Consider the following 14,990-nt stretch of genomic DNA (forward strand, 5'->3'; position numbering starts at 1 on the left):
CGCCCTCCGTCAACCCCACGCCGTGCCGCCGTGTCCAGGAGCTCCGCCGCCGTCCACTTCATCGAGCTACCCGAGCCCCGTGTGCTCGAGCGGCCCGAGACCACCGCACCGACCTCGCCTGAGCTCGCCGTCGCCGGAGATCCCCTTCAACGCCGCCGCCGCCTCAGCTCGTCCCCGACCCCGTCGGTGGCCTCTACGGGAGCGCTGTGAGCCTAGCTACCCCTCCGACCCTCCCTCTCTCTTTCCCGAGCCGTGTAGCCACCGCACGAAGATCACACGCACGCACCGCCGCGGATCTCGTCGCCGACGTGCTCCCGGCCATCCTCCGGCCAACCCGCGGTGTCCAACGCACTCACCACGCTGCGTTGGGCCCAACCGTGCACTCCCCACACCTCACCGATCCCCCTAGCGACAAGTTCGACTTTGGCGGAACTCCGGTGGCCGCCAAAGTCGTCGCCGGCGCCAACTCCGGCCACCCCGACCCCAACGGACTCCACCAAGAGCTGCGGCTCGACCTCAGCTCCGCTCCGGTGCCCTCCGCGGCTCGTTTGGTTGCCGGAACGGCAAAAATCACTTCCGCCGCCGCGTCGGGCTCGCCGGCGGCTAAACGCCGGTGCAGCCGACCCGGGTTTGACCACGGGTGGGCCCTGGTTGACTCCCCTGAGTCAATGACAGGTGGGGCCCAGCCCTGTTAATGAAACAGGTTTAGTTTTAATTAAACTTTAATTAATTAATCACCCTGACACGCGGGACCCACTGTCAGGTTTGACCTGGACCTGTTCCGTTGACCTGCTGACGTCACACTGACGTCAGGCTGACGCAATAATTGATTTTCTGGAATTATTCTAATATAGGAAATTCCAGAATATAATTTAAACTTCAAAAATTCATAACTTTTATTCTGTAATTCCAAATCAGACAAATTATATATGAAAAATGATCAGAAAAATCCAATCTATCCATCTGTACTATTTTCATGCATGATTAAACAAGTTAACTTGATGTTTAATGCAGAACAAGGAAAAGCACTTTAAAAGGCCATGTTTGATTTTGAAATTTGAATCTTTGATTCAAATTGGTGCAAACCCTTCTGGTCTTAGTTGCATTAGCCCAACACACTCATATTGCTATGTTTCATGCATGCATCATATTGTTGCACATTGTTTGGTGATGGTTGTGTATCGGTGTTCTTTGCGGCAGGATCTGCCTCCGAGGAGTACCGTGATTACCCTAACGAAGAACCGTATCAGTGCATCGAACCATCAGGCAAGCAACCAACCATTTGATCATATCGATACAATCCCATGTTCTCGCTCCTGCTCTCTTTTACTGCATTAAGACAACGCGTTTCAAACTGCTGTGTGCTACGGTAGTTGAACCCACTTCCTCTGCATGACCTGTCATTGCCACAGTAACTAGATGGAACCCACTAGCGTGTGTAGGAGTTGATTGAGCCATATGTATGTGTTGTTCCTACCTTGCTATGCCTGCTATGCTTAGAGTCGTGTCAGGTCTGGTTCATCTGGGTGGTGGGCTAGAGTGAAATGATTATGTCGGTAATGGGAGTGGTGTGGTGAACACGATTTGGTAAAGGTATCGATGAGAGGCCATGTAGGAGTACATGGTGGGTTGTTTCATTGAAGCCGACCTTAAGCACTGAGATCTGTATCTGTGATTTAAGATACAGCTACTACCATGCATTGGGCCCTGAAATATGACCCCGCTCGACTTCTTATTCACCCTAGCTCTCTGTCCAGGAGTTGCAAGTAGTTTCTGGTGTTTGTAGCCTACTGGAGGCCGCGGACAGCGCTGACCGTAGGGGTGGGCTGTGATGCGGTAGGTACGTGGCCGGGTGTACCGAATACCCGTTAGGTATTTCGGGAACCCTGTTCACATCGTTCGCGGCCGTATGGGAAACCTCGGCCGGACTCCCTGCGGATGGAACCTGGATAGGCGATAAACCTGGACTAGAGGCTTAGGTGTTTAGGTAGGTCGTGGTCTACACCCACGTCGGCTTTCGCTTGAAGTCTGCCGAGCACATGTCGTGTGCAGACGCTAAGTGGTGGAAACATGTATGAAGAAGTACACCCCTGCAGGGTTATCATGATCTATTCGAATAGCCGCGTCCGCGGTAAAGGACTACTTGGTTGCCTATACAGTTCATAGACAAGTAAATGAAACTACTAAAAGCCTCAAGATAAGTGTGAGTGCCGAGGATGGCTCTTCCGTAGGAAGACGGAGGTGGATCCTCGGTAGTGTATTGAAGTGGTGATTAGAGGACTCGTGTGCGAAAAACCATTTCAAGTTGGAGTCTCGTAGGTTAGCCTAGCCAAGAGTCAAAGCTGGCTTGCTGCAATAACTCCACCAACCCTTCTTGATAATATGCATGTATGTAGGATCTGATGTAAGTCTTGCTGAGTACCTTTGTACTCATGTTGCTATAATTTACATTTTTACAGAAGACGCTGCAACCCCTTCTGATGGGTTCTACGTAGACGTTGACATCAATGAGTAGGCTAAAGGCCCAGGTGGTGATCCTGAGCTTGTGAAGGACCACGTAGTATAGCTAGGCTTTCCAAGCCTCTTTTATCTTTCTAGTTGTCTGTACTCAGACAAGTTACTTCCGCTGCTGGTTTGTATGACTGTATGACTTGAATGCTGGGTCGTGAGACCCGTACCTTTGTGTATGTTATGTATGGCTCTCTGAGCCTTAAATAAAGTACTTGTGTCATAGAGTCATGTTGTGATGCCTTGTTGTATTTGCACATATCGAGCATATTGTGTGTATGATTGAAATGCTTGGTATGTGTGGGATCTGACTATCTAGTTGTTTATCTTTAGTAGCCTCTCTTACCGGGAAATGTCTCCTAGTGTTACCGCTGAGCCATGGTAGCTTGCTACTGCTCTGGAACACTTAGGCTGGCCGGCATGTGTCCTTCTTCGTTCCGGTGTCTGTCCCTTCGGGGAAATGTCACGCATTGAGTACCGGAGTCCTGTTAGCCCGCTACAGCCAGGTTTACCGGAGTCCTGCTAGCCCAGTGCTACAGCCCGGACCCACTTGCTGATGACCGACACGTTCGAAGCTAGGTCATGGATGCCTGTCCCTGTAAGTCTGTGCCACTTTGGGTTTACGACTAGTCATGTCAGCCCGGGCTCCTTATCATATGGATGCTAGCGACACTATCATATACGTGAGCCAAAAGGCGCAAACGGTCCCGGGCAAAGGTAAGGCGACACCCGTGGGGATACCGTGCGTGAGGCCGCAAAGTGATATGAGGTGTTACCGGCTAGATCGATGTGACATCGAGTCGGGGTCCTGACAGCGTTGGCATCAGAGCCGGACTGCCTATAGGTTCTCCAAGCCAAACTGGTCGATGTTGAGTCTAGAAATTCTTTAGTTATATGTAGGGGAATTGTTTGTGGGTTGGAACGTAAGGCTCTTTTTACTCCTTTATCTTATAACATTCTGATCTGAGTCAGTCTATTCTTCCACCGGGGGTTAAGGAATTAGGATCTATTCTCTCTATCAGGATCACGTGTTACTAATCAGTAGTACCTTATAAGTTTGATGGATACAAGCCTAGTTCAATTCTACTACCACATTATGTTGCTAGGATGGACTCAGAACTTGATATGATGATGTTGAGTGTGTATGTAATCCTTTGTCAAATGTCTCAAAATCCTTCTTGAGCATTTACAGCTGTTATGCTGCCGAAATTTTGCTAGAAATTCTAATGCCTTTGCATTATGATTGTGCTTTCAGATGGCCACTCGCGACCTCAATCAAGTGGTTCGCCTGACTCGATGCCTAGATGTACCCGGCCATACTGCCATGTTGGTCAGGGTAATGACTGAGGCTAGATACCGTTGGTATCCTGAGTACACGGTCCAAGAGCAATTCCGAGACTTTAATCAAAGCCAGTATCTCTGCACTGTCAGGATATTTCCATCTTATCCTGGGTCCACCGAGCCCCTTCACTGCTCCTATGGACTCGGGGTTACTATTGAGATGGCTGTGCAGGACGCCGCCTACTCTATGATGACCATCATGCGAGTCAGATCTGGTCTATTTCGGGACTCTGATTTCCGGTATATGCCAGGATCACTTCCGGGAGCACAAGGGTATCTCCAGGCTATCTATGCTGACCCCACCCAGGAGGATTCACGGACTCGCACTACTGCTGAGATGCTCGAGGATAAGGACCGTGAAAATCGGGCCTTGAGGTTAGAGCTCTTCAATACCCGTGCTGACCACTGGGCCACATTGACTCGGTTTGCACCGGCGGTGCAAGCCGGATATTCGGATATGCGCGATCTCTATCCTGTGAGATCTGCTCTGCCAGACGTGATGGGTTGGTGTGATGTAGGAGGCATCACCCCACCTCGCGGTCCCCGCAGGCCACCGTCTGTTGGTCCAAGACCTCATCCTAGTCCCTATGGTCCACAAGCTCCGCGAGATCGTCTGTTTTCGGATGATCATGTTGAGCTTCCAGGCTATGGAGGTGACTTCTACGAGGACTACTACGGATCGGTCTGAGTTAGTGCTAGTATCACTAGTTCGCACTAGCCGTGTCGTCTATCGTTCCGCGTGACTCATGGGATATGACCTAGTTTGTACTCTTTCCGGAGGTGTAGAAAAATAATGTATAGGAGCTTGGAATGCCTCCGATGAGATGTAATCCTCATTTCACCGTAATAGTACTTTGTTTGGTCTTGTACTAAACCCTGTATGGTGTGTATGACGATGGAATAAGAAGCAGTCTCTGTATCTACCATGTCATACGGATGATCATCTTGCATTTCGAGTTATTCCTTACATGTTGTATCCTATGTCGGAATTTTATCATTCTGACTAAATCATTGTCTTGTTTACCTAGGATGGTCAACACGCGCACTAACCCTGCTCCTCAAGAGCAGGCCGAAGGCAGCGAAGTCAGGAATGCAAATCTGCCTCATCCTCCTTCCCTAGCCGAGGTTATGATGGAAGCCGAAAGAAACAAGCGGGAGACCAACCGTTTGTTGGAGCGTATTGAACAGAACACAACACACCATCAGAGGACTAACGTGGTGTCACTCAGTGATTTTATCAAATTACATCCACCCATGTTCCACCACTCCGTCGAGCCTCTCGACGCTGATGACTGGCTTCGCAGTATCTCTCACAAGCTGCGTTCCGCGCTAGTAGCTGAGGCTGACAAGGTCACCTTTGCTGCATATCATCTTGAAGGCCCCGCCAGTCTATGGTGGGAGAATTATGGAGCTATGCGCCCAGCGGGCCATGTCACTACTTGGGCTGAATTCAGTGAGGCTTTCCGTGAACATCACATTCTGGAGGGTCTCATGGACCGTAAACATGAGGAATTTTGCAATTTCACCCAAGGCCGACTCTCTGTGGATGCTAACAGCAGAGAGTTTGGTAACCTCGCACGATATGCAACTGAGGAAGTTTCTACTGATGCCAAGAAGCAAGCAAGGTTCCGTAAGGGACTTAGTCTTGAGCTTCGCCGCGACCTCCGTCTGCATGAGTGCACATCTTTTCAGAAGCTTGTTAACAAGGCCATCAGTGCTGAAACTGGTCAGACTGATTATGACGCAACACGCAAGCATGGCCGTGACATGGGTTCCTCATCCGGTGCTGGTCCTCAGAAGCGCCGCGTGTGGGTGCCCAACACCGCCCTGCCACCCAGGTTCACACCGAGGCCATCTTTCCAGGCGCCTCGCCCCGTTCAACAGTCTGCACCAGCCAAGCCCTATGGGGGTCCAACCAACAATGCTCCTCCACGTACCAGTTCCGTGACTTGTTTCAAGTGTGGGGAATCTGGTCACTATATGCGTGAGTGTCCCCAGACCAACCCCAACCAATCTGCTAAAGCTGTTGGCCGTGGCAAGCCGACAGGGAAAGTGTTCCACGCCAAGCCGGCCACCGCCTCACGTGGCCATGTCAACTGTATCTCTGCCGAAGAAGCTCAAGAAGATCCCAACGTCGTTCTCGGTACGCTCCTTGTTAATTGCCATCCGGCATCTGTTCTTTTCGATACAGGAGCCTCTCATTCATTTATATCCGAGAACTATGCTCGTTTGCATAACACCGCATTCTGTAACATGCCATCCACTATGGAAATTTCTACTCCCGGTTCTAGATGGCAGACCTCCAGGGTAAGTTATGGAAATGAAATCCAAGTCGACATACTTGTTTTCCTTGCATCTTTGATAGCTCTCAAATTTTCAGATATTAATATCATTTTGGGTATGGACTGGATGTCAGCTCATCATGCCAAAATTGATTGCTTCTCTAGGACTGTTCAACTCACTCACCCTTCGGGCAAGATAGTCAATGTCTTGACCCGATTAGCCAAGCGACAATTATATTCTCTTAACGCCAGCCCTTTGCCAGACCTTGAGGACGTTCCGGTAGTCCGTGACTTCCCCGATGTCTTCCCAGAGGAATTGCCAGGTGTTCCACCTGACAGGGATGTTGAGTTCGTAATAGACCTCATTCCAGGAACCGCTCCGATTGCTAGAAGACCCTATAAGATGGCACCACTAGAACTAGCCGAGCTTAAGAAACAACTCGATGAGTCCTTGAAAAAGGGTTTCATCCGACCTAGTTCATCTTCGTGGGCTTGCCCCGTCCTCTTCGTCAAGAAGAAGGATGGTACGGACCGGATGGTTGTAGATTACCGACCTGTCAATTTGGTCACAATCAAGAACAAATATCCGCTCCCCAGGATCAACGACCTGTATGATCAGCTCGCTGGATCCTCAGTCTTTTCCAAGATGGATTTGAGGTTGGGCTACCATCAAATCAAAATCAGAAACGGGGACATTCCTAAAACGGCCTTTGTTACTCGTTATGGCCAATAAGAGTACACCGTCATGTCCTTCGGTTTAACCAACGCTCCAACCACCTTTTCTCGGTTAATGAACTCAATCTTCATGGTGTATTTGGATAAATTCGTCGTGGTTTACCTCGATGATATACTCATCTACTCCAAGAACGAGGAAGAACATGCCGAACATCTAAGGCTAGTGTTGAAGAAACTTCGAGAGCATCGCCTTTATGCCAAATTTTCTAAATGTGAATTCTGGTTGTCAGAAGTGACCTATCTGGGTCATGTAATATCTGGTAAAGGTATTGCTGTTAACCCTGAGCGAGTTCAAGCCGTCCTTAATTGGACTCCACCTGAATCGGTCAAGCAAGTTCGGAGTTTTCTGGGCTTAGCGAGCTATTGTCGTCGCTTTGTCGAGAACTTCTCCAAAGTTGCTAAACCCCTAACCGAACTCCTCAAGAAAGATAAAAAGTTTGAATGGACTCCACAATGTGAGCACAGCTTTCAGGAACTGAAAAGACGCCTGACTTCTGCTCCCGTACTGGTACCGCCAGACTTCTCCAAGGACTTTGTTATCTACTGCGACGCCTCGCGACAAGGACTAGGCTGTATTCTCATGCAAGATCGACACGTAATTGCTTACGCTTCACGGCAATTGCACCCACATGAGGAGAATTATCCTACTCATGATTTAGAGCTTGCAGCTGTAGTCTATGCACTTAAAACCTGGCGACATTACCTCCTCGGTAATTGTTGCGAAATATTCACTGATCACCAAAGTCTGAAGTACATCTTCACCCAACCGGATTTGAATCTCAGGCAAAGACGTTGGGTCGAGTTGATCACAGATTTCGACTTAGGAATAACTTACACCCCAGGGAAAGCCAACGTCATGGCTGATGCGCTAAGTCGTAAATCTTATTGTAACAACCTGATGTTACAACAAAGTCAACCGCTTCTCCATGAGGAATTTCGGAAGCTTAACCTTCACATTGTTCCTCAAGGATTTCTTTCCACCTTGGTGGCAAAACCTACTCTTACGGATCAAATCATCGCTGCCCAGAATCGAGATAAGGGAATATCTAAAATCAAGGAGAACATTGCTAGCGGAGGTGCTAGTTGTTTCTCCACAAATGATCATGGTGTTGTATACTTTGAGAACCGTTTAGTGGTTCCCAAGAACCAGCATCTACGTCAGTTGATCCTTAAGGAGGCTCATGAATCTCCTCTCACCATTCATCCTGGTAGTACCAAGATGTATCAGGACCTACGCCAGAGGTTCTGGTGGACTAGGATGAAGAGAGAAATTGCTCAGTATATTGCTAATTGCGATGTCTGTCGTCGTGTAAAAGCAGAGCATCAACAGCCTGCTGGCACCCTTCAACCCTTAGCTATTCCTGAATGGAAATGGGATAAAATTGGTATGGATTTCATTACCGGGTTTCCCAGGACCAAGAGAGGGAATAATGCTATCTTCGTCGTTGTCGATCGTCTTTCCAAAGTAGCCCATTTCCTACCTGTTCGTGAGAGTATAACCGCTAGTCAATTGGCGGACTTATACATCTCCCGGATAGTGTCCCTCCATGGTGTTCCTTTGGAAATTAATTCGGATCGAGGAAGTCTTTTCACCTCTCGATTTTGGGAAAGTTTCCAAAATGCTATGGGAACCCGTCTCTCCTTTAGCACCACTTTCCACCCTCAGTCGAGTGGTCAAGTGGAACGCGTCAACCAGATTCTAGAAGACATGTTTCGAGCCTCTCTTATCTCATTCGGAATGGATTGGGAGAAGTGCCTTCCATTTGCCGAATTCGCTTACAACAACAGCTATCAATCTAGCTTGGGTAAAGCCCCTTTTGAAGTTCTCTATGGACGACGGTGTCGAACACCCCTTAACTGGTCAGAGACCGGGGAAAGACAATTCTTTGGCCCGGATATGATTCAGGAAGCAGAAGAACAAGTTCGCATCGTTCGTGAAAAGTTGAAAACAGCCCAATCTCGTCAAAAGAGTCAATATGACCGAAAACATAAGGCTATGACTTTCGAGGTTGACGAGAAGGCTTATCTTCGGGTCACCCCTCTGAAGGGAACCCATCGTTTCGGTATTAAAGGCAAATTGGCTCCTCGTTACATTGGACCTTTTCGCATTCTCGCCAAACGAGGAGAAGTTGCCTACCAGTTGGAACTACCTCCGCACCTCTCCAGAGTCCACGATGTCTTCCACGTTTCTCAACTCAGGCATTGCTTCTCGGATCCTATCCGTGGAGTGGACTACGAAACGCTTGATCTCCAAGATAATCTTACATATCAGGAGTACCCCATTCGTATCCTCGATTGGGCCGAGCGTACCACTCGACGTCATAATATCAAGTTTCTCAAAGTTCAATGGTCGCACCATTCTGAGGATGAAGCAACTTGGGAAAGGGAGGATCGTCTTCGGCTCGAGTATCCCGCCTTCTTCCCGGAGGAACCCAAATCTCGGGACGAGATTCTTTTGAGTGGGGGTGAGTTGTCACACCCTAGCTAGTCATGCATTAGAGTGTTGCATCATGTTTATTCTTTCACCAGAAACCTGAAATGGGGATGACAGAACCCCCAGTCCCCTCTGAAACCAACTAGGGTTTACTAAAAACTTTTTCAATGAACCTGAAATGCCCTTCTAAAATGCCCATCATTTTTGTCTTGGTTCAGAACCTCTGCCAAAAGTGGTGCACATTTTACTAGGCCATCCTAGGGTTTTTGAATTAAATCTTAAGTATTTGAATTTGGGCATTTAAAATTATATAAAATATTTAAATGCTCAAATAACTCCAAACTAAAATGTTTCATGTTGGAAATAATCCAACTATGGACCAGGAGTAGTTTGGTGATTTTTGGAGTTGCCTAAGTATTTTATTTAATTCAACAAAGTTGTAGAAGTATTAAAAAACAGAAACAGAAAGAAAATGGGAAAAGCTTACCTGGCGCCCAGCACCCGGCCCACCTGCCGGCCCAGCCCAGCACCGCGCCAGCGAGCTGCTTGCCGGCCAGGCAGGCAGGCAGGTGCTCGGCGACGAGCACCGCATGGGTGCCACGCACCTGCTCGCCGCCTCGCCACCTCCCTCGCCCGGCTAACGCCGTGAATCGGCCTCCCTCTCTCCCCCGAACCCCCCAGACACCCTCTCCTCTCCAGCTCCTCTCCCTCGCTCTCCCACGCCATGGCCGATGCCATCGCCGCCACCCCCTCGCCGTAGCCACGCCCTCCGTCAACCCCACGCCGTGCCGCCGTGTCCAGGAGCTCCGCCGCCGTCCACTTCATCGAGCTAGCCGAGCCCCGTGTGCTCGAGCGGCCCGAGACCACCGCACCGACCTTGCCCGAGCTCGCCGTCGCCGGAGATCCCCTTCAATGCCGCCGCCGCCTCAGCTCGTCCCCGACCCCGCCGGTGGCCTCTACGGGAGCGCTGTGAGCCTAGCTACCCCTCCGACCCTCCCTCTCTCTTTCCCGAGCCGTGTAGCCACCGCACGAAGATCACACGCACGCACCGCCGCGGATCTCGTCGCCGACGTGCTCCCGGCCATCCTCCGGCCAACCCGCGGTGTCCAACGCACTCACCACGCTGCATTGGGCCCAACCGTGCACTCCCCGCACCTCACCGATCCCCCTAGCGACAAGTTCGACTTTGGCCGAACTCCGGTGGCCGCCAAAGTCGTCGCCGGCGCCAACTCCGGCCACCCCGACCCCAACGGACTCCACCAAGAGCTGCGGCTCGACCTCAGCTCCGCTCCGGTGCCCTCCGCGGCTCGTTTGGTTGCCGGAACGGCAAAAATCACTTCCGCCGCCGCGTCGGGCTCGCCGGCGGCTAAACGCCGGTGCAGCCGACCCGGGTTTGACCACAGGTGGGCCCTGGTTGACTCCCCTGAGTCAATGACAGGTGGGGCCCAGCCCTGTTAATTAAACAGGTTTAGTTTTAATTAAACTTTAATTAATTAATCACCCTGACACGCGGGACCCACTGTCAGGTTTGACCTGGACCTGTTCCATTGACCTGCTGATGTCACACTGACGTCAGGCTGACGCAATAATTGATTTTCTGGAATTATTCTAATATAGGAAATTCCAGAATATAATTTAAACTTCAAAAATTCATAACTTTTATTCTGTAATTCCAAATCAGACAAATTATATATGAAAAATGATCAGAAAAATCCAATCTATCCATCTGTACTATTTTCATGCATGATTAAGCAAGTTAACTTGATGTTTAATGCAGAACAAGGAAAAGCACTTTAAAAGGCCATGTTTGAGTTTGAAATTTGAATCTTTGATTCAAATTGGTGCAAACCCTTCTGGTCTTAGTTGCATTAGCCCAACACACTCATATTGCTATGTTTCATGCATGCATCATATTGTTGCACATTGTTTGGTGATGGTTGTGTATCGGTGTTCTTTGCGGCAGGATCTGCCTCCGAGGAGTACCGTGATTACCCTAACGAAGAACCGTATCAGTGCATCGAACCATCAGGCAAGCAACCAACCATTTGATCATATCGATACAATCCCATGTTCTCGCTCCTGCTCTCTTTTACTGCATTAAGACAACGCGTTTCAAACTGCTGTGTGCTACGGTAGTTGAACCCACTTCCTCTGCATGACCTGTCATTGCCACAGTAACTAGATGGAACCCACTAGCGTGTGTAGGAGTTGATTGAGCCATATGTATGTGTTGTTCCTACCTTGCTATGCCTGCTATGCTTAGAGTCGTGTCAGGTCTGGTTCATCTGGGTGGTGGGCTAGAGTGAAATGATTATGTCGGTAATGGGAGTGGTGTGGTGAACACGATTTGGTAAAGGTATCGATGAGAGGCCATGTAGGAGTACATGGTGGGTTGTTTCATTGAAGCCGACCTTAAGCACTGAGATCTGTATCTGTGATTTAAGATACAGCTACTACCATGCATTGGGCCCTGAAATATGACCCCGCTCGACTTCTTATTCACCCTAGCTCTCTGTCCAGGAGTTGCAAGTAGTTTCTGGTGTTTGTAGCCTACTGGAGGCCGCGGACAGCGCTGACCGTAGGGGTGGGCTGTGATGCGGTAGGTACGTGGCCGGGTGTACCGAATACCCGTTAGGTATTTCGGGAACCCTGTTCACATCGTTCGCGGCCGTATGGGAAACCTCGGCCGGACTCCCTGCGGATGGAACCTGGATAGGCGATAAACCTGGACTAGAGGCTTAGGTGTTTAGGTAGGTCGTGGTCTACACCCACGTCGGCTTTCGCTTGAAGTCTGCCGAGCACATGTCGTGTGCAGACGCTAAGTGGTGGAAACATGTATGAAGAAGTACACCCCTGCAGGGTTATCATGATCTATTCGAATAGCCGCGTCCGCGGTAAAGGACTACTTGGTTGCCTATACAGTTCATAGACAAGTAAATGAAACTACTAAAAGCCTCAAGATAAGTGTGAGTGCCGAGGATGGCTCTTCCGTAGGAAGACGGAGGTGGATCCTCGGTAGTGTATTGAAGTGGTGATTAGAGGACTCGTGTGCGAAAAACCATTTCAAGTTGGAGTCTCGTAGGTTAGCCTAGCCAAGAGTCAAAGCTGGCTTGCTGCAATAACTCCACCAACCCTTCTTGATAATATGCATGTATGTAGGATCTGATGTAAGTCTTGCTGAGTACCTTTGTACTCATGTTGCTATAATTTACATTTTTACAGAAGACGCTGCAACCCCTTCTGATGGGTTCTACGTAGACGTTGACATCAATGAGTAGGCTAAAGGCCCAGGTGGTGATCCTGAGCTTGTGAAGGACCACGTAGTATAGCTAGGCTTTCCAAGCCTCTTTTATCTTTCTAGTTGTCTGTACTCAGACAAGTTACTTCCGCTGCTGGTTTGTATGACTGTATGACTTGAATGCTGGGTCGTGAGACCCGTACCTTTGTGTATGTTATGTATGGCTATCTGAGCCTTAAATAAAGTACTTGTGTCGTAGAGTCATGTTGTGATGCCTTGTTGTATTTGCACATATCGAGCATATTGTGTGTATGATTGAAATGCTTGGTATGTGTGGGATCTGACTAACTAGTTGTTTATCTTTAGTAGCCTCTCTTACCGGGAAATGTCTCCTAGTGTTACCGCTGAGCCATGGTAGCTTGCTACTGCTCTGGAACACTTAGGCTGGCCGGCATGTGTCCTTCTTCGTTCCGGTGTCTGTCCCTTCGGGGAAATGTCACGCATTGAGTACCGGAGTCCTGTTAGCCCGCTACAGCCCGGTTTACCGGAGTCCTGCTAGCCCAGTGCTACAGCCCGGACCCACTTGCTGATGACCGACACGTTCAAAGCTGGGTCATGGATGCTTGTCCCTGTAAGTCTGTGCCACTTTGGGTTTACGACTAGTCATGTCAGCCCGGGCTCCTTATCATATGGATGCTAGCGACACTATCATATACGTGAGCCAAAAGGCGCAAACGGTCCCGGGCAAAGGTAAGGCGACACCCGTGGGGATACCGTGCGTGAGGCCGCAAAGTGATATGAGGTGTTACCGGCTAGATCGATGTGACATCGAGTCGGGGTCCTGACAACTACATCATTGACTCTTAAAGAAGCAATTCAGACCTTGCTTAGGAAGTATCAATTGCCGATATCCAAGGTACGTGGGCAAGGGTATGACGGTGCTAGTAACATGAAGGGTCATGTTAATGGTTTGAAGAAACTAATTATGGAAGATTCTCCTTCTGCTTATTATGTTCATTGCTTCGCCCATCAGCTTCAACTAACCCTTGTAGCTGTTGCTGAGGAGAATATTGATTGCAAATGGTTCTTTGGGCACCTTGCATATTTGTTGAATGTTCTTGGGATGTCATGTAAAAAGATCCGCATGCTTCGCGTAGCTCAGGCTGAGTATATGATTGAAGCATTGAAACTAGGTGAAATTGAAGTTGGCCAAGGTCTGAATCAAGAGATGGGCCTAGCAAGGCCCGGTGATACACGATGGGGATCTCACTACAAAATGGTAATGCATGTTATGTCTTTGTATCCTTCAATTAGGAAAGTTCTCTTTAGGCTTGGGAAAGAAAATAATTCGGCAGAGGCTTTAGGAGCTCAACCTATGTTGGAAGTATTTAAATCATTTGAGCTTGTTTTCATGCTGCACTTGATGAATGAAATATTTGGGTACACAAGTGACTTAAGCAACGCTTTGCAAAAGAGGGATCAAGATATTGTGAATGCAGTTGATCTTCTTGAGTTCACAAAGGTACAACTGCAAGTTCTAAGAGAAGATGATGGATGGAAAGAATTCCTTGAGAATGTCACTTCTTTTTGTATGAAGCACAATGTCAGATGTGTTGACATGGATGGGAAGTACAAGCCTATACAAAGAGCAAGAGCATCATGAATTACCACCGGTTCCATGCTGATATGTTTTTGGGTGTCATTGATAGGCAACTTCAAGAGCTCAATAATAGGTTTGATGAGGTAAACACGGAGCTATTTGATGCATGACATCATTCAGTCCAGCCAAGTCATTTTCTTCTTTTAATATTGATGACCTAGTTAAGCTTGCTGGGTTCTATCCTCATGATTTTGACTTTGAAGAAATGCACCAACTTCCTTTTCAATTGAATCTCTATATTAGTGATGTGAGGAATGATGAAAACTTCACAAACTTGAGAAGTCTAGCAGAGTTGTCTATGATGCTTGTTAGAACAGGGAGGGCTCTTCGGTATGATATTGTTTACAAACTTCTCAAATTGGTGCTAGTCCTTCCTATTGCAACAGCCAGTGTTGAGAGGGTCTTTTCATCAATGAACTATATAAAAAACAAGCTAAGAAGCAAGATGGGGCAAAAATACTTGAATGATTTCTTGGTCACATTCATTGAAAGGGATTTCTTCTTGAAAGTTAAGGATGAGGACATTATCACTCATTTTCAAAGCATCAAGGATCGCAAAGTTATCCTATGATTTGTAAGTTTTTTTATTGATCCTCTATATATTTTAGATTTTGCGATGATATGTTGAACAATGTTTTTACTTCAATATGGTGAACAATACCAAATTATGATCAATTTTTGTGAATATAATATATTATGTGGTATCTTTTATATAGTTTAGAACTAGTACAATATGCTTCTGTAATTGATTATATGCCCAAAAGGAAGGCAATAGACTTCCAATTTTTTTCC

The sequence above is a fragment of the Triticum aestivum genome, chromosome 6B, assembly GCF_018294505.1.
Source record: "Triticum aestivum cultivar Chinese Spring chromosome 6B, IWGSC CS RefSeq v2.1, whole genome shotgun sequence".
Classification (NCBI taxonomy): Eukaryota; Viridiplantae; Streptophyta; class Magnoliopsida; order Poales; family Poaceae; genus Triticum; species Triticum aestivum.